The following is a 19,896-nucleotide window of genomic DNA, read 5'->3' as shown; positions in this document are numbered from 1 at the left end:
TGAGAAACAAACTGAGGGTTCTAGAGAGGAGGGGGTGGGGGGATGGGTTAGCCTGGTGATGGGTATTAAAGAGGGCACATTCTGCATGGAGCACTGGGTGTTATGCACAAACAATGAATCATGGAACACTACATCACAAACTAATGATGTAATGTATGGTGATTAACATAACAATAAAAAAGAAAAAGAAAAAAAATTAAACAGCTAAAAGGTGATACATTTCCAGTAGCGGCAGCCGTACCTCGGAAACAGGGAGGAGGGAGGATGTTCCCTGGGTGTTTCCACTCCACTTGAGGATAGCTGCCGGTCGGATATATTGAACAGTTTCACAGGCTGCTCAGTGAGCAAAGCTATCAAAGAAACCAGCAGAGAGTGGCGCACTTTCGACGGGGCTGGGGAAACAAAGCGTAGAGCATTAAACACACACAACAAACAGTCCGAGAAGAGAAACTACAAAAAAAAAAGCAATCAGTCTCTGTGTGAGAGTACTATTTTTTTTTTAAGGTGAACTTATTCACCTATTTGAAGATCCAATTTGCCAAATTACAACATTTGAAAATTGCCGTGATCTGCTGTCATAACAAAGGCACTGATGTGTGTGGTCACCTGTGTGGGTTCTGATGCCGCTGCCTTTGTCGACTGTTCTTCAAGTGACTGCCTGAGAATCCTCACTCTTTTTCTCCTCAAAGATCTCTTAAGGTCTAAAGAAATGAAATCCTTGGAGGTATCATTGGGAAACATAAGATATGCAAGAGTGAATTTCTAACATGGAAGAGCTTACACCACAGGCATCTTTTCCACTTGGGTGGAAAAAAGAAAAAAAAAAGAGCATCTCTCCTTTTGTGGTCCACTTGGCAGAGCTAGATCCTTAGCTGGATGTAACAGCATGATCAGAGCAAGTAGGAGTCTGGCCACTGGAAGGGGCCCTTCCTAATTAGTGCTGTAGTGACACACATCCTCTTAGATGCAGCACTGTAACAGGATATGGTTTTGGCAGTACTCTTTCTCATAAAAAAAAAAAAAACATGAAAAATATGGGGCATCTGTCTGTCCATCAACTCTCTAGGTGACACATGAAAAGTCAGCAAGACCTGGATCTCTGTCTTCAGCACCCATCTGACATCCAAAAACACAAGTGCCTCCATAGCCTAAAGTCATATTACCTTCCACGGCGTTCCTAAGCAGAACTCAAAAACTAAACCTTCTTCATTAGGAACTGTACTTACAAATAATCCCTTCAAATTTCCATCTTAGTTCCTTTTCTCATTATGGAGACTTTTCACCTGTTCCCAAGGATACTAACAAGGACTCCAGAGAGGGCCTGGGCTGGGGTGTATATGGGTAGGTTTACTCTGCCTCCTCTAGGTGTAGGTGTAAGAACACAGCCAGTGGTAAGCACCGGGAGGCTGCCCGAGTCATTTTAAGACCAAAGACATTGGGGCTTTGTCTAAATAAAGAAGCACTTCCAGAAAAAAAGGGGAAAAGTGTGTCAATCATGTAAGATGGAGTCTCTACCCCAAGTTCAAACTCTTCTTCTCTTGCTTCCAGGCTCAGTATCTTCCACAGGTCAAGAGTCAGTACTGATACTGAGCAATGGGAACATAGGGAGTCCTAATTTAAAGTCCTGAGTCTGGGCTTATGCTATCACTGTCCTTGTCTGACTCCTTGTGATCCAGCTGTGACCACTTGCCCAGTTATGATCATTTAGCACCTGCACGTGAATCTACACTATAGCCCATCAGCCACTAACCGCTCTTTATTCAGCCATGTCATAAGCTGTGATGTATAAAAAAAAAAAATCTGCATGACTGCCTGAGGCCCATAAAGTCAAAGAGAGAGCTAGATTCACACCAAAAGGAAAACTTGTGAACATTTGTATTTATAAACTGGTGAGCTTTATTTGACAAATTTCATCGAGGATTTTAGTGGACTCTGGATTATAGCCAGGGAGGATAGAGTGGAGGTGACAGCTATGTCTTAAATACAGTCATTTTTAAAAAGAGGATGACGAAATTGCTTTTTTAGTTTTACCACTGGTACATGAGTTAAAACCTAATTTAGATGAGACTTAACAGTTATTTAAAATAATGGTTGGGAGTCTGGGTGGCTTAGTCGTTAAGCATCTGCCTTCGGCTCAGGTCATGATCCCAGGGTCCTGGGATCGAGTCCCACATCAGGCTCCCTGATCAGCGGGAAGCCTGCTTCTCCCTCTCCCACTCCCCTTGCTTGTGTTCCCTCTCTCTCTGTGTCTCTCTCTGTCAAATAAATAAAAATCTTAAAAAAAATAAAATAATGGAAAGTGGGGCTCTTGGGTGGCTCAGTCGGTTAAGCGGCTGCCTTAGGCTCAGGTCATGATCTCAGGGTCCTGGGATCGAGTCCCACATTGGGCTCCCTGCTCAGCGGGGAGTCTGCTTCTCCCTCTCCCTCTGCTTGCCGCTCTGCCTACTTGTGCTCTCTCTATCTCTCTGTCAAATGAATAAAATATTTAAAAATAAAATAAAATAAAACAATGGAAAGTGAACCAGCCCAGGTGTCAGGAGTCAAACGTGCTCTTGTGCAGGGGAAGAGGCCTTTCCACATACCCCAGTTAGGATACTAGGCAAGTCATTTAGTATCGTCTTTTCTTTCATGTGTATCTATATCTGTTAAACAAAAGATTCATGCACATAATCTTCAGTTCCAAATTTATTGGAATCTGTTAATGACTATAGAGGAGCCCCCCACCCCACCAACCCTCATCTCCCTCCCCTGGCAACCTCACCATAACCTCAGTGTAGATTGGATATTTTCAGCTGATTCAGAGTTTGCATGTTGTATTATATTGACTTTTACACCGTCAAAAGTGCTAAAAAATTTTAAAGTCAATCTGGTCATGTTACATAGTATGTTAAAGCCGGCTGCTGTAACAGGCAAACCTAGAAACAGATGAGAAGACAGTTGATTTTTCATTCAAGTAAAGCCCAGTAGTTGTGGGGGGCGCGGAATTCTGCTCTATGTGGTCATTTTTTTTTAAAAGATTTTATTTATTCATTTGCGAGAGAGACAGAGAGAGAACAAGTAGGGGGAGAGGCAGAGGGAGAAGGAGAAGCAGACTCCCTGCTGAGCAAGGAGCCTGATGTGGGGCTCGATCCCAGGACCCTGGGATCATGACCTGAGCCGAAGGCAGACGCTTAACCATCTGAGCCACCCAGGCGCCCTCCATGTGGTCATTGAGGGATGTGGGCTAATGGTGTCCCCACTGACTTGAACATGTGGCTTCCATTGTTGCCCTTGGTTGCCCTTAGTGCCACCATTCAGCCAAAATTTGGAGAAAACAAGGCACATGGCGCATCAAATGGGAGTTTCCATAGGCTAGGACTGAAAGTATTATGTATAACTTTTGCTCTGCTCCTGAGAGGAAGAGAGGTAGATTTAGAAAGTGGCTAATTAGTTTGTGCCACATATCCAAAAAAGTCATTTCAGTGCAGAATATGATGTATACATTCTCTAAGCCCCAGCTCAGGTCCTCTCTGTTCCATAAAAATTTGCTTCTTTACCACTGGCCTCAACAACTTACTTCCCCCTCTAAACTTTTTATCTGTACCATGTATTTTGACAATTCATCATTTTGTCTTGATATTTTGATGAAAGTATGTCTCCCTTGTTAATACCAGAAACCCTGGATAACAGAGACAGTCTTAAGCTTTGCACATCCTATCTCCTCCCCACTCACTTGTCATCCAGCACAATGCACTTAATTAAACCATTAAATAAAATAAATTTGACCATTAATCTTGGTTGGTTCTTTCAAAATACAGGTTAATGTGAGCTATATTATAGGAATGGAGGGAGGGAGCATCTATTTTTTTTCCCCAGTCCCATTGCCAAGGACAGTGCCTGGTATGTGAAGGGCACTCAAAATTATTTGTTGAATGAAAAACAGAAGTTCTATGATTCTACATTCTGTGATCATCGGGCCCTGCTCCTTTTCTTGTGGTCAAATATGACAAATTCTAGTAGTTTAATAGTAATAAAAATAATAATAGCTGACACTTTCATAGTGCCTACGGCATGCTAGACATATAGAAAAAATCATTTAAGACAACAATATTTTGAGATAGTTACTAATGTAAGTTCCTTGTACATATCTACCTTTTGAGCCAGTGCCGGCCTTTAGGGAGGCTTTGTGTAAATTAGAAAATGCACTAGAGGCCGCACCATTCACTAATCTATATTATTAAAGAACATTCAGAGCAGAGACTTGCTCATAAATGTTGAATGATGAATGGATCAATGAAAAAACTATACTATTTGAGTGGGTCTGAGTGATAATAATTCCTTTTACTTTTTTTTATTGTCTGATTTGTTCCAATTTTTCTACAATGTTAATATGTCATTCAGTGTATAAACTTATTTGATAGAGACAAAAGAAGTCTATAAATAATAAGTGAGGACAAAATTCATCAATCTGGGTGAGTATATTTTTAATTAAGAAAGAAAATTAATATAATGCTTATACCTAACATCCTTTAATTTCCAAGATATATTCTTTCTTTGATAGAATTTATAGTTACAAATGGTCATTTGTAAATCTTCTTTTTTTAAGATTTTATTTATTTATTTGATATAGAGAGAGCATGAGCAGGGGAAGAGGGAAGGAGAGGAGCAGAGGGAGAGGGAGAAGCAGTCTCCCCACTGAGCAGGGAGCCCAACACGGCTGGATCCCAGGACCCTGGGACCAAGACCTGAGCCAAAGGCAGAAGTTCAACCGACTGAGCCACCCAGGCGCCCTGGTCATTTGTAAATCTTTTTATATTTCATTTCTGCAGTTAAAGTTTGTAGAAGTTGAGCTGATACTTATAATTAAGTTTCCATTTTTATTTTTTATTTATTTATTTATAAAGATTTTATTTATTTATTTGAGAAAGAGAGAATGAGAGAGAGAGAAAGCACATGAGGAGGGGGAGCGTCAGAGGGAGTAGCGGACTCCCCGCCGAGCACGGAGCCCGATGTGGGACTCGATCCAGGGACTCCAGGATCATGACCTGAGCCGAAGGCAGTCGCTTAACCAACTGAGCCACCCAGGCGCCCAAGTTTTCATTTTTAAATAGTTATCTAAGTTACATAAAAATCATACAGAGAATTCACTGAATTTCTCCCTGAATTTCTGCCAATGGTAACATCCCACTTAACTATAGAACAATATTAAAACCAGAAACTGACATTGGTACAATCACAGACTTAATTCAGATCTTAGATACTTCAGATATTCAGATTTCACTAGTTTTATGTGTGTGTGTATGAAATTTTATCACATGTGTAACCACCACCAAATCAAGATACATCTAAAGAATACCAATCAAAGAGTATTTTAAGATTAAAATACCCCAAAAATAAAATTGTTAAATCTCTTTTCTAATGTTGTCATCAGACAGTTGGTGGAATTATAATTAATTGCCAAAGTAATTTGGACAAATAAAAGAGAGTATTCTCACCATTTTTCTATTTAAAGATGTATTGAATTTTTTAGGAAAAAATCATCTTAGATGCTCTCAGGGATTTCTCTTTTTAGAAAGGAATCTGGTGGAGAAGACGTACACAATGAGTAATCATCTCTTATTTCTTATCATTTTATAAATAAAGATTAGCAGTTTGAAACTTCAGAATGTTTATGCACCTAATAAAAGATGATGCAATGTGAGTACTCTGCCACCAGGTGGTGGTCCCTCCAATATTTCCTTTGAGATTCAAATCAAAACTAGGAGTGATTTTCCATTTAACTCACTGAAATATAACCTTTCGTGCTCTTTATAGTTATCTACTTTAATAATCAGATTTAGTCTAGCATTCAAGGATCTCTATCATCAGTCTCCAATTTCCTTCTCAGGTTCATCTCCCACATTTTCCCTCTATAAGAAACATTTGCTAAGTCAAATCTGATGTATTCATTATTTCTTACATATGTTTTTTTCTCATTATATTTCTGTATCATATTCATCTTCTTTTTAAAACGAGTGCAAGAATATAATGCCTAGTACACAGAGGGGGCTAAATGAATGCTTACTATAAGCCTTTGCTCACTCATTCCTTGTATCTAAAATGCTTTGTCATCTCCTCTATCTAGCTATAAAAATCCTTCAATGAATGCTCAATTTCAGCATCACCTCCTCCACTCTTCCATCATCATTCCAGTAGGGAGTGATCTTCCCCTGCCATACACAAGAAATGCTCTGTGTTTAGCACAAATGTAGCTCTTCCACATTGCCTGAAGTTGTAGCTTTTGAATATTAATCCCATATTTTGATCTTCTATAGCCCTTGGCACAGTACTTGGGTATTCAATGACTACTAGTTAATGCATTTCAATAACACATTTTAGAGAAAAATTTGCAAAAGGAAATCCCTATACCTATTACCTTTTTTTATTGATCCTTAACTTCCCTTTAGCATTTATTCTGAATTCTAACTTGAAGTCAAATTCCCTACCTTGTAGTTTAAAGGCCATTGAAGTGTCAAGTCTTCAAGAATTGGGTGGGCTGGAATCAATACTCTTTAAAGTATTAACACTTCCTTGAGATAGTCATTCTGTTGGAGCAAGTCTTCATTCAGCCTCTTTGCAGTTTACTGGACAGATGGCTTTCTCTTCTGTCCCACTTACTACTTGAACCAAGTAAAGAGACTCTTCTTTTCCAATTCTAGCACCCTCTTTGCTCAGGAGTCTCTCTGCTTACTGTCTAAGCTTACTTTTAACACCTGACACTAGAACCTTTAAGAAAAACATTACTCTTTTTTTTTTCTTATTAAAAAGGAAACATTACGGTGCCTGGGTGGCTCAGATGGTTAAGCGTCTGCCTTCGGCTCAGGTCATGATCTCAGGGTCCTGGGATCGAGCCCCACATCGGGCTCCCTGCTTGGAGGGGAACCTGCTTCTCCCTCTCCCTCTACTGTTCCCCCCACTTGTGCTCTCTCACTCTTTCTGTCAAATAAATAAATAAAATCTTTACAAGCACTGGCTCTGTTTTTCTTTTATTAGAATTGGTAGCTGGGTGACCTTGAATTGTATGTCCAACAGATTTTCTTTCAGAAACACTCTAGTAATAACTTGAGTTCAACCTGTCCTAGTACAGAGTTCCCAGAGCTGTTTCCTGAAAGAGTTTATGTTCCTCCTGAAGAAAAGAACATTTAAGATAAAACTATTTTAAAATGAGGTTTGGGGATGGAAATTTAAGGCAGTTTCATGACAGTAACATTGATCTCTTTTGGCAGTTCTGATATTTATATATTGGGTTTTCTCAAAGCTAGGTCACCTTTCTCTGCAACCATTTGGTCTGTTTTAAAAAGTGATTTCCTAAAGACCAAAGACTACCTTTTTCTATTTAGAATCCAACTTCACACTGTCAGAACTTAAAATTCTCCAGACTCCCATGGCAGAGCTGCTTTAGGTCAAAGTACAGCCAGGTATAAATGCCCAAATCTACCCTCAGAAGGGTCTCAGTTTTCAGAAGGGTTAACGGTACCACTGTGACAGACTCCATAACTGCTCCATTCAACTGTTGCAACTACAGACTCCCATATCTAGATCTCAGACTTGGTTTTTGTTAGTTCAGCAAACACTAAGTTGGACAAATATTTACTCAACACTATGCCACATACAGTACTAGGCTCTGAGAATGCAGACTTAAATAAGACATGATTCCTGCCCTTGAGAAATTGACTATATTTTGGTAATTTCTTTATTCTGCCAGATATTCTACCTTCACTTCTGTGTTTTTCCAAGTCCCTGACTCCTCACCTAATCTCACCTAATCTCACCTAATAATTGATTTCCCAGACATCCTGAATTCTAGAAGATTCCAGAGCTCAGTGGTGCCAGGACCCGTGACCAAAGGTTTTTCTTATAGTCTTAATCCACTGAAATCTGATACTGACCCAACAGAAGGAATAAAAATGCTTAGCAAACACTAGATAACATTATCTGTGCTCACTCTAATGTTTACAGATTTTCCAAAATAAAAAGAGCTGTGAGAAATCAAAGATGGTGCTCCACATGCATGCATTTTAGTGTGCATAATGATCCCCTGGAAAGGTTGCTAAAATGCAGGTTCTGATTCAGTAGGTCTAAGATGGGGCCTGAGACTCTGCATTTCTAACAAACTTATAGCTAATATCCATGCTGCTGGTCCATGGACAAGCTTTAAGCAGCAAAGCTCTATGGTTTTTTTTCCCACTTCTGAATGAAGGCAAAGCCATGAGAGATGTTCAGGACCCAGTCATTATGGCCTTAAACTCAGAAAAATAAAAAACAAACATTATTAAATGAATACAGTCAACCAGTACAAGAATTAGTTTAAAAAAAAAAAAGTGGAGAGGCAGTGGATGAGCGGAGCTCTCTACCTAATCAGGACATAAAATTAAAGGAACTTAAAACTATATGGCAGTTTGTTTAAAAATTAAAAATAGAATTACTGTATGATTCAGTGATTCTGCTTCTGGGTAGATACACAAAAAATTGGAAGCAGAGACTCAAAGAGATATTTGTCCATCCATGGTCATAGCAGCATTGTTCACAATAGCCAAAAGTTGGAAACCCCCAATCGTCTATTGACAAATAAATGACATACTATGACATGGAGAAACCTTGAGGACATGATGCTAAGTGAAATAAGCCTGTCACAAAAGGACAAATACGGTATGATTCCACTTATATGAGGTACCTAGGGTAATCAAACTCATAGAAACAGAAAGTAACAAAACAAAGTGAACGTACTGAATGTCATTGAACTATATACTTAAAAATGGATAAGATGATAATTTCTATGTTCTTTGTATTTTGCCACAATTATATTTTTTTTAATTTAAATGGGGTCTAAAAGGACTTATACAAGGGTGTGAACTATCCAATGGAATAACATTAAAGGTACCTTTGGAGTCAGAGTTGTCTTACGAGGGTTCAAGTTCAAACCAGCAGATGAGAAAGTTATAAGATTTCTCTTTATTTCAGACAGAAAATCAATTAATGGTATAACTCGTACCCAGGATTATGAACAATAGGACCAACCTCTTTATAGCACACCAGCGTTGTGGAGACCACAAACAAGAATTCAATACATCTGTTAGCATTGTAATTAGAATTACCCTGTGTATCTGTAATCCTAGATTTTATGCTGTGGCCAAAATTCCCTGGGCCTAAGTTTCCTGGAATTGATAGCCACAACTTTCTCAGAAAGGTAAAATTGTTCACTGGTAGCTAAATGTCTTATAACTCTGATAAGTCTTTTTTTTTTAATTCAAGAAGATGTATTAAGTAAATCAAAACCCTGTGAATGATTTGTGTAAAGATTACTCTGAAGATTTGGTATTGAAACTATTTGTAAGTTAGATAAATATCTTTAAGATTCAGTCCCACGATTGAAAATGTAAACGTGGATATATAATCAAACATGCAAAATATGTAATTAAATAATTGATTTCAGCTTTCTGATTTCAAGTTGAAAGGTGCAAGTTTATTTAATGATGTTTGTAAACATTCTTGAAATGATAAAAAAATGTGGTTCACTATATTTATAAGTTTTGGTTGTTAGACATAATGGCGTTTAGTACTTGAATCATCTTACTTGCTAAGTTGAATATTTGAAGTATTTATAAATGAAAGTTGAATATAGGGGACGCCTAGGTGGCTCAGTCAGTTAAGTGTCTGCCTTCAGCTCAGGTTATTATCCTGGGGTCCTAGGATCGAGCCCCACATCAAGCTCCCTGTTCATCCGGGAGCCTGCCTCTGCCCCTCCCCCTCGTTCATGTTCGCTCTCTCTCTCTCTCTTAAATAAATAAATAAAATCTTTTTAAAAAAATTGAATATATTGAACTTATAAACACAGTTTTAAATGTTTAAGGATGTTAAACTAATGAACTTTGAAAAATGAACTGATTATTAAAAGCAATTTATTGTGTTCTCTCAAAGTTGATTGAACATTGATCAAAAGCTCCCTTGAAAATAATTGCTAAAATTTACTACATATGAAAATCAAAAAGCTTAAGTAAAATAAGACTTCAAGTTTCATACTGTAATAAATTTAGCACTAATTTAAAAGACTAAGGAAACATCAAAATCTTTTCTGTGCTCAAAAACCCACCAAAAAATTTCACATTGGCACTCCTAAACCATCTCAAATAGATATTCAGCCTGTTTGACAAGGTGAGGGAAGTGGATTCCGAAAGCTTGTTTGATGGAGTTTTGTAACCTTTAAACATTTCCCCATTCCACTTGTGGTGGTAGTGCTGCAGGACAGGTTGAAAGCCTTGAGGCAACACTAGGGCCTGTTGGAGAGGACCCTGGGTCTAAAGGTAGTCTGAGAAATTAGTTGTCAATGCCCCACTGAGTGTCAGCAACCATGAAGCACAAAGGATTTGAAAGTCAGAAATCAGTTATGTAAATCATAGCTGAGGAATGGATAAAATATCGGTGTTAGAGCTTGCAGTGGGGATAACAGGCAGACAGATGGACCAGAAGCCCAAAAGCAGACAACAAGCTCCTTGACAGTAAAGAAAGCCTCGTTCTCATTCACTACTGGACCCACAGGCCTTCAGGCAGGGATCACATCTTATTTATCTCTTATATCACCAGTTAACATGGTTCCAAGCATAAAACTGTGCTCAAATATCTGTTGAATGAATGAAAGACAAGATAACAAGGGTTAAAAAGGATTTGGTAAGCAAAAACTAATGGAGAGGAAAAAGTAAAAAGAATGTTGTGCATACAAAGACGTTCATAACCAAAGAAATTAACATTCTGCCCCTTGATCTGCCTTCTAGTGTGGTCAGCATTGATTCAATGGATAATTGAAAATAAGATCATTGGGAGGGTTTGTGGACCGAAGCTACTGCTGGTGGACAGATAATATCTCTAAACTAAACGCAATCTTCACTGAAGATCTCTGTAAGCCTTCAGCAAGCCTGATTTCTGGCATAGTTTGTCATTCCTTGATACCAGTATTTCTGGGAATGTGTTCTGTACATCATAAATCCTGTGGGATGGTAGTGATTATAACTTGAGAAAAAGATGTCCATACAAGATTGTTAAGGTAATTAATTCCAAAGCCTAAGATATGCAACTTTAGTTAACTTTTTTTAAACTCCCTGGATGAGCCTATATCCAACTTAAAAAAAGAAAACAGATGTGAATAGATGTTACCCTCTGCCAACTAAAAGTGAGAGGGGGTTCCTCTCATCAACTAAGTTTAAGAAACGGTTAAACAAAAACAAACACAATGGCTTTTTTCTTTGCAGGACTCCTCAGAGTCAATAATATTTTTATTTTCATTGTGAATTTTTAAAGAAAGAATGCCATTGTTTTCTAAATTTTTTGACCCTTGATTCCAAAGTGACTTGAAGAAATAATACTTCATAGAACCTGCTTAGGTCCTTGAAACCAAGTTCAGCTTGGGTTTGAAAATCAATTAGCAAACAATTATTCATAAAATCTAATGAAATTTGGCTTTGTGGGATATAAAACTTTATTTAATGTTTTAGTTCATTGATTCAATTGTTGGTAAAATTCCCCCCATCATAGGTTAATGATGCAACTTCACAGAGAAATTTTAAATGTAATGCCAATTTTTGAGGACTTTACAGTAATAGACAAGTCTACATGTGACTCTCACATTTTTCAAAGAATTTTCCCTCATTTATTTAGGTGTCTCCAGTACTCCTGTGAAGTAGTCATGGTGTACATAGTATCAGTAAAACCAGAGCTGTGGCATCTTATGGAGAAGTCACATCTCAGTAATATTTCTTGATTTAGAAGCCAGGCTGTGTTATCTGTTCCTGAGTTGGGTTTGTCCGTCATCAGCTGTGCAAATGTTTATTCGCTACCCTTAACAAGTATAGTATAAAAGGGGCTATGATGACCCACTGAAATGCAGATTTGAAGAATTAAATTTATACTTAAAGAATTTTGGGGGGCAACTGGGTGGTTCAGTCTATTAAGTGTCTGCCTTCGGCTCAGGTCGTGATCTCAGGGTCCTGGAATCAAGCCCTGCATTGTGCTCTCTGTTCATCGGGGAGCCTGCTTCTCCCTCTCCCCCCTGCTTGTGCTCTCTCTCTCTCAAATAAATAAACAAAATCTTAAAAAAAAAAAAAAGAATTTTTCACAGGCAGAACAAGTAGGAGAGTGATCAACCTAGCACCTTTGATTTGAATTTTTTCCAAAAGACTTGTTCTCTCACTCAGAATATGCAAAGTAAAATTTCTCCAATTTCTGTGTACTTTGTTTTCTAAATCAATTTTCTCAACTTTTGTGAATGGCACAGTCAGTTAAACCAATAACCCTCACTGGTCTACCTCTTGAACATTAAACTAGCCAGCTGGTTCAGCAAAAATACATCCCAAGATGATTTAGAGGTTTTCTCAATAATTTCTCTTTCTGAAGTTTGGGTGAAATGTCAAAAAGGTTGGTCAATGCTCACATAGGATGTCAAGGTCAGAACAGAAAAGCATCCTAAATTCTTGATTCTCCAGGTGACTGAATCTAAACCACTCACCAAACATCTCTTTGGGTAATGGATATTACAGGAAATGTTTCATTCCTAAAGATCCCCCAAATCAAGTTGGTAGTTCCATGCTTTGAGCACCTAAAGGATTCTAAAGTAGTGATAGATGCTCATATAAATTCCCCAGCATCTCAATTTCTTCTCTATAGACTATGAATAAGAAATTGTTGATGCTTACAGGATAGGAATCTTGTTTTATTCCTTTCATATTTTCCAAGCACTTGGTACAGTGTCTGGCCCAAACTATGGGTTCAAGAAAGGTTTATTATTCGTATTAACTTCTCTGTCTGATATAAACAAATAAGTTTCTATTGTTTTTTGGTCTAATCCCAGCCGAGGCACTAGGATAAATCCGGCCCTATGATACATAAAATTCCTTTCCCCAAAATATTCAGAACATCAGATCAGCTGATGACACACAGGCCTGAGATAAGAGAGCACCCATCAGGGTTTTGGTGTTTGGATTTTATAAAAACCTTGAGAAATTCTGTTTTGAAGCTGATATTTTCAAAAAAGTTCTTTGAATTTTTTTAGAACATTTCAATCACTGCTTTTCAAGGGAAATTTTAGTAATTTTTTTTCTAACTAAATGGAAAGCTGTGCTATGCAAACAACAAAGATTTTTTTCTTTTGAAAGTTATTCATGTCCTGCTTCTAGGATTGCCAGGGGAATTGAATTTTCAAAAAAATTTAACCAAGCTGAATTACATTGTGCAAGAAACAACCTAAACTCTAAAGTTCAGAAGTTTTATGTTTCCTCCTCACCTTGGAGCCCATGGTTTTCACGTGGGTTCTTAAGTTAGCTATATAAGTTTGCATGACCTATAGCAAAATTTGTCTTATTTTTCAGTGTGTATTTGTTTTTACTAATTTTTATGTTCTTCCTTTAGTCTTATGTGGGTAATACAAAAAGAGTTTGAATTTACACTTGCCCCTCAGCAACAGGCAAACTCACATTTGGGATAAAGCTATACTCAACTTTTTTTAAGAAATCACTTTTTCACTGCATTTCCTCTTGCACATTAAAAATTTTCCATAATTGCATGTTTTAAATACAAGAACACTGAAGTTCAGTGTCAAATAGCTTTGTAGAACAACTCTTCCTCAAATCTAGAACTGTTCAGCTCCGAGGCCTAGCTGCACTCTGCTTTCCAGTGGTTCTCAAACTTAGTTAGGTATGCATAAAATCACCCGAGGTAGTTTCTACACAAATCCTCAGGCACTGTTTCCGGGAATTGTGACAGTGGATCCTCCTCGGGCTCAGAAATCTGAATTTTTTTCAAAGATTTTGTTTATTTATTTGACAGAAAGAGACACAGCGAGAGAGGGAACACAAGCAGGGGTAGTAGGAGAGGGAGAAGCAGGCTCCCTGCTGAGCAGGGAGCCCTGATGCAGGGCTCGATCCCAGGACCCTGGAATCATGACCTGAGCTGAAGACAAAGACTTAACCAACTGTTCCACACAGGTGCCCCAGAAATCTGAATTTTTAACATCGATCCCCAATGGTTCTAAAGCAAGTCATCCACATTCCAATTAATTGGATCACATTCCAATTAAGATTTGCCTACACCTGCTTCCTCTCATCTGCCCTTAGAGATGAAGCAAGACTATACATATCCATAGTCTCAGCTCCACCACCAATAACCATACGGTATAAACCAGAGTAAACCACTTTCCCTGTTTGGATCCTGCTTCCTTTAGCCTATTAAATGAGAAAAAAAAAAATGTATTCTCCTTACCTCAAAGGACTGATACAAAGATAAAATGCCATGATAGATACCGCACATTTATAACAGCAGAAAATGCTATTTAAATGTTTTAAAGATATTCTAATGACAAAAAAACATAAAATGCAAGCTTATTTGTATGTTTTGATACAAGGTTGTCTGATCACAATATTGCAAAGGATAGTTAGACAGTCTACATTTATAATCACTTCAATCTACTTCCCCTTCATCTATAACCACTATGGAGTGCAGGAAATCCTTTGCTAATGTGTGCACACATGCGCGTGCGCGCGCGTGCACACACACACACACACACACACACACATACACAGGGTTGCCACTACTAAGTTAGTGGCAGATTTTCCACTGTCTCCCCTCTAGACATCATCAAAAGATTAAAGATATCTCTTTTTAAGACAATGCAGGTGGGTTAACACCCAAGTGTTACTAACCATTACAACTGTTACCAACACTCCCACCAACCCACATGAGAATTGTAGGACGCCCCCTCCCCCCACCAAGATGACCCTGTTCTCAGGTGTATGGATTTCCACTACCCTTTCAGTGGAAGGAAAGTTCTGAAACAATTGCTATGATAAAAGAGACTGACACCAAACAGACACAGCTTGATTTCATGGCACGCCACATGGAATTTTTCTAAAAATGAAGAAACTTTAGCATTTCCTTGTTATTTGGGGCTACAAAGCCATAAGCCTCCCACCTATCCTGGTTGGCTTTGAAATGAGCAGACCGGCTGGAAAACAAGAGGCAATTTGCATGTGAAGAGTAAACAAACAGAAGTCTGCTGCATACCACGTCAAAAAAAAAGTTGATGTCTTTGTTTAGAAAGGAGAAGCAGCAAAGTTTAGCAGGTTAGTAACATAGCACTTTTCTCTTCCTGTCTCCTAATACATATTCTAAATAAATCTGATGTGACCTCAATACATCATCAATAGCCTTCTCCCAGGCCACATTGATTCAAAGCTTTTGCCCACTCCAATATACCAGGCACACAGCATCAAAGTCTTAAATAATGATCTCACCATCCCCCTCTGCAGTCCAATCATGAAATCACTTTATATTCGTCACACCAAGTCTGTATTCTTTACCTTCCACAAATTTTTCCTCTGTCAAATTTCCAATTATTCCTCCATTTGCACTCACCTCCCACCCCACCCCACCTTTCCTTCTTTAATTGTTACTCATTATGTATCATCCTTTTTATGTATTAGTGAATTCAGTTTACTCAAACCAGTCAAGAAGTATTCAGTGATGGGGCACCTTGGGTAGCTCAGTCGGTTGAGCGTCCAAGCTCTTAGTTTCGGCTCAGGTCATGATCTCAAGGTCCTGAGATGGAGACCTGCCAGGGCCTCAGCACTCAGCTCGGAGTTGGCTTGTCCCTCTCCCTCTGCTCCTCCCCTCTCATTCACTCATGCATGCATGCTCTCTCTCTTTGTCTCTCTCTCATAAATAAGTAAGTAAGTAAGTAAATAAATAAATAAATAGTCTTTTTTAACAAAGTATTCAGTGGGACTCCATGTGCTTAAGAGACTGTGCAAGGTCAGTAGGGAAAGATTCCAAATGGTAAGATTTAAGTTGCTGGTCTCTGACACTAATAGCAAGACATTTATTCATGCACATAATCACAAATACATGCCAAAAGGACAATTTATATGGCCACTAAAATCCACTTTCTATTTCTCCTGAGCACACACTGCGTATTTTCATGTCCCGGGAAAGTGAGGCTACATGTATGAGTTCTGGCCAGAAGCCTGGGACAGAAGTGCTATACATCTCTTTCAGGCCTGGCTCATAAAAGCTTACAAGCATCTGTACTGTTTCTTCTATCTTCCAAGAGGATCTCTGGGACAGTACGATCTAACAGAAATACAATAGAAGCTACGTACGGAATTTTAACCTCTCTAGTAGCCACACAAAAAAGTTCAAAAGAAAGGGGCACCTGGGTGGTTAAGTCTTTAAGCGTCTGCCTTCGGCTCAGGTCATGATCCCAGGGTCCTGGGATCGAGCCCCGCGTCGGGCTCCCTGCTCCGCGGGAAGCCTGCTTCTCCCTCTGCCACTCCCCCTGCTTGTGTTCCCTCTCTCGCTGTCTCTCTCTCTCTGTCAAAAAATAAAGAAAAATCTTAAATTTTTTTTAAGATTTTATTTATTTATTTAAGAGAGAGAATGAGATAGAGAGAGAGCATGAGAGGGGGGAGGGTCCGAGGGAGAAGCGGACTCCCAGCTGAGCAGGGAGCCCGACGCGGGGCTCCAGTATCATGACCTGAGCCGAAGGCAGTCGCTTAACCAACTGAGCCACTCAGGTGCCCTAAATAAAAATCTTAAAAAAAAAAAGTTTTTTTATTTGACACAGAGAGACATAGCGAGAGAGAGAACACAAGCAGGGGGAGTGGGAGAGGGAGAAGCAGGCTTCCTGCTGAGCAGGGAGCCTAATGCGTGGCTCGATCCCAAGACCCGAGATCACGACCTGAGCCGAAGGCAGACGCCTAATGACTGAACCACCCAGGTGCCCCTGAAGTTAATTTTAGTAACATATTTTATTTAACTTTTTATGTATAAAATATCATTTCCATATGTAATTTTAAAACTATTAATTCAATATTTTACTTTCTTTTTAATTATACTATGTTTTCAAGATCTGTGTATATTTCACGCTTCCTGTACATCTTTGTTCAACAGTGCATCACATTTCAAATGCTCAATAACCACATGCAGGCTACTGACAACAATGTTGGACAGCATATCTCTAGGGTCTGGTGAAGTCCCAAGATAGAAGGAGCTTTTTCTTTCTTTTTCTTAGCTTATTCCACCACTAGTACTCCCAGTAAAATGTTGAATACAAGAAGTGAAAGCTGATGTACATTTATACTTAATGATTTTAAGGGAAAAGCATTTAGTCTTTCACAATTAAGAATGATGTTAGTTATAAGTTGTATATAGATGAACTTATTAGGTTATGAAAGTTTCCCTCTATTGTTAATGTACCAAGAGCCTTAACTAATGCTAGATTTTATTAAATGTTGTTCTGTAAATATTGAGATAATCAAATAGATTTCCTCTTTTGTTGATTAATAAGGTACATTTTATTGATTGATTTTGAATGTTAAACCAACCTTGCATTCTGGAATCGGACCCCTGTTGCTCCTTATGTATCATCCTTTTTATGTATTATTGAATTCAATTTGCATAAATTTTGCTTAGAATTTTTGCATCTATGTTCACAAGGGATTTTGTTCAGTAGTTTTCTTTACTTCGTATATCTTTGTCTAGTTTTGGTATCAAGGTAATGTCCACTTCATGAAATGGGTTGGAAAGTATTTCCTCCTCTTCAATTTTATAGAAAAGTTCGCATAGAATTGGTATCAAATGTTTTGTAATATTCATCAGTAAAGTCATCTGGGCCTAGAGTCTTCTTCATGGAAAAGTTTTTAACTTCAAAATTCAAAATCTTTACTAGGTATAGCGATATTCAGGCTATCTATTTCATCCTGACTAAGCTTTGGTAGTTTGTACATTCCAAAGAATTTATTTCATTAAAGATGTCAAAGTTATTAACACAGTTGTTGATAATATCCCTTATTGTTTTGGTCATATCTGGATAGCGTTAGTGATATTATCTTTCTGTTATTGGTAATTTGTGTCTTTTCTGTTTGTTTTTGTCTCATCAGTCTCTCAAGATGTTTCTTAATTGAATTAATCTCAAGAAAGCAGCCCTTAATTTCAACTACTTTCTCTATTGTGTTTCTATACTGTATTTCATTGATTTCCATTCCAGTCTTTAATATTACTTTTTCTTTGGATTTTATACTTACTTCTCTTTTTCTAGTTTTTTAAGGTGGAAGCTAAGGTCATTGATTTAAGACCTTCCTTCTTTTCTAATATAACTGTTTAATGCTATAAATCATCCCTTTAAGTACTGCTTTAACAGTATCTCATAAATTCTATATTTTGTGCTTTTTTTATCTCAGTGCAAAATATTAATTTTCCTTTAGATTTCTTCTTTGACCCATAGGTTATTCAAAAGCATATCATTTGGTTTCCAAATCTTTGGTTATATTCCAGAGATTTTCTCTTATTAATTTCTGATTCAATACCATTGTCATAACATACTTTGTGTGACTTGAATACTTTTAAATTTATTTGCACTTGTTTTATGGCCCACCTCTGACCTACCTTGGTAAATATTTTGTGCGCATTTTTAAAGAATAAATATACTTCCATTGTTAGATGGACTGTTCAACAAATACTGATTAGATCAAATTGGTTGATAGTATTCAAAATATACTGATTTTCTATTCATTTTGTCAGTTATTGAGAGGGGGATGTGAAATCTCAACTATAATTACAACATTGTCTATTTTTTCTTGCGGTTCTATCAGTGTTTGCTGTTCTGTTATTAGGTATGTAAACATTAGGATCGCTATATCCTTTTGATGAAATAATTCCTTTATCACTATGAAATGACCTTCTTTATCACTGGTAATAGTCTTTGCTCTGAAATCTACTCCCAAGCCACTCTGGGTTGTTTTTTTGTTTTGTTTTTAATTACTGTTTCCATGTTACATCTTCATCTAACCTTCATTTTTAAATTGACTATGTCTTTATATTTGAAGTGACTCTGTTGTACACAGCATATTGTTAGGTCTTGCTTATTTTATCCAATCTGACCGTTTCTGCCTTTTATTTATTTATTTTTTATTCATTTGACAGAGAGAAAGAACACAAGCAGGGGGAGCAGGAGAGGGAGAAGTAGGGCTCGGTCCCACAACCCTGAGATCATGACCTGAACAGAAGACAGACAATTAACTGACTGTACCCCCCCAGGTGCCCCCATTTCTGCCTTTTAATTGAGGGCTTAGACCATACTTATGTTTAATGTGATTATTAATATGTTTAATCTGTCATCTTGTTATTTGATTTCTAATTCTCCAGTCTGTTTTCCTCCCATTTTCCTCTTTTCCTGCTTCCTTTTAGATTAGTTTTTTATGATTCTGTTTTATTGTTTTTGTTGGCTTATTTGCTGCAATTTCTTATTTTATCATGTTATAGGTGGCTTTAGGTATTTACATCTTTATACATCTTTAACTTATCATAGTCTACTTTCAAGTGATAGTACACCTTATATAATATAAGAAACGCCAACTCTCCTTCTTACATGTCTCCACTCTGAACTCTGTGCCGTGGCTGTCATCCATGTTACTTTTACACATTATCACCCCATACAACATTGTGATTATGTATGTTAAAATAGTCATATTTTAAGGTGATCTAAGTAACAGGAAAATACTTTGTGTTTATTCACGTTGTTACCATTTCTGATAGTCTTCATTCCTTTATACAGATCCTTATTTCCATCTGATATCATTTCCCTTCGGCCTGAAGACCTTGCTACAATATTTCTTGCAGTGAGGGTCTATTGGTAATAAATTGTTCAAATTTCGTTATGTCTGTTATATTCAGATACTCTGATTAATGGCCAAGATTAACACACATTCTCAAAGGTAACTTTGTAAAAGTCCCTCCTTCCTTTTTTTTTTCTATAACTTTAAGGTTGAGTTTTTGTATTACAAATATATCTCTTGCAGATCAAGTCATCATCCTCATTGGCGCTGGTACCATTTATTGAGC

At 37.8% G+C, this 19,896-nt stretch overlaps 1 non-coding gene across 1 annotated transcript; it reads right to left on the bottom strand.

Annotated features, from left to right (window-relative positions):
- Positions 1–1,274: 1,274 nt before the first annotated feature.
- LOC114204700 (small nucleolar RNA SNORA51) lies at positions 1,275–1,408 on the bottom strand. Its single transcript, XR_003608228.1, has one exon. It is a non-coding gene; the product is annotated as a small nucleolar RNA SNORA51 (small nucleolar RNA).
- Positions 1,409–19,896: the final 18,488 nt, after the last annotated feature.

This window comes from Eumetopias jubatus, unplaced genomic scaffold (assembly GCF_037043125.1).
Source record: "Eumetopias jubatus isolate StellerSeaLion01/CBP00866 unplaced genomic scaffold, mEumJub1_p1.0 scaffold_6, whole genome shotgun sequence".
In the NCBI taxonomy this organism is placed as follows: Eukaryota; Metazoa; Chordata; class Mammalia; order Carnivora; family Otariidae; genus Eumetopias; species Eumetopias jubatus.
This window is presented reverse-complemented; position numbering and strand designations above follow the sequence as displayed.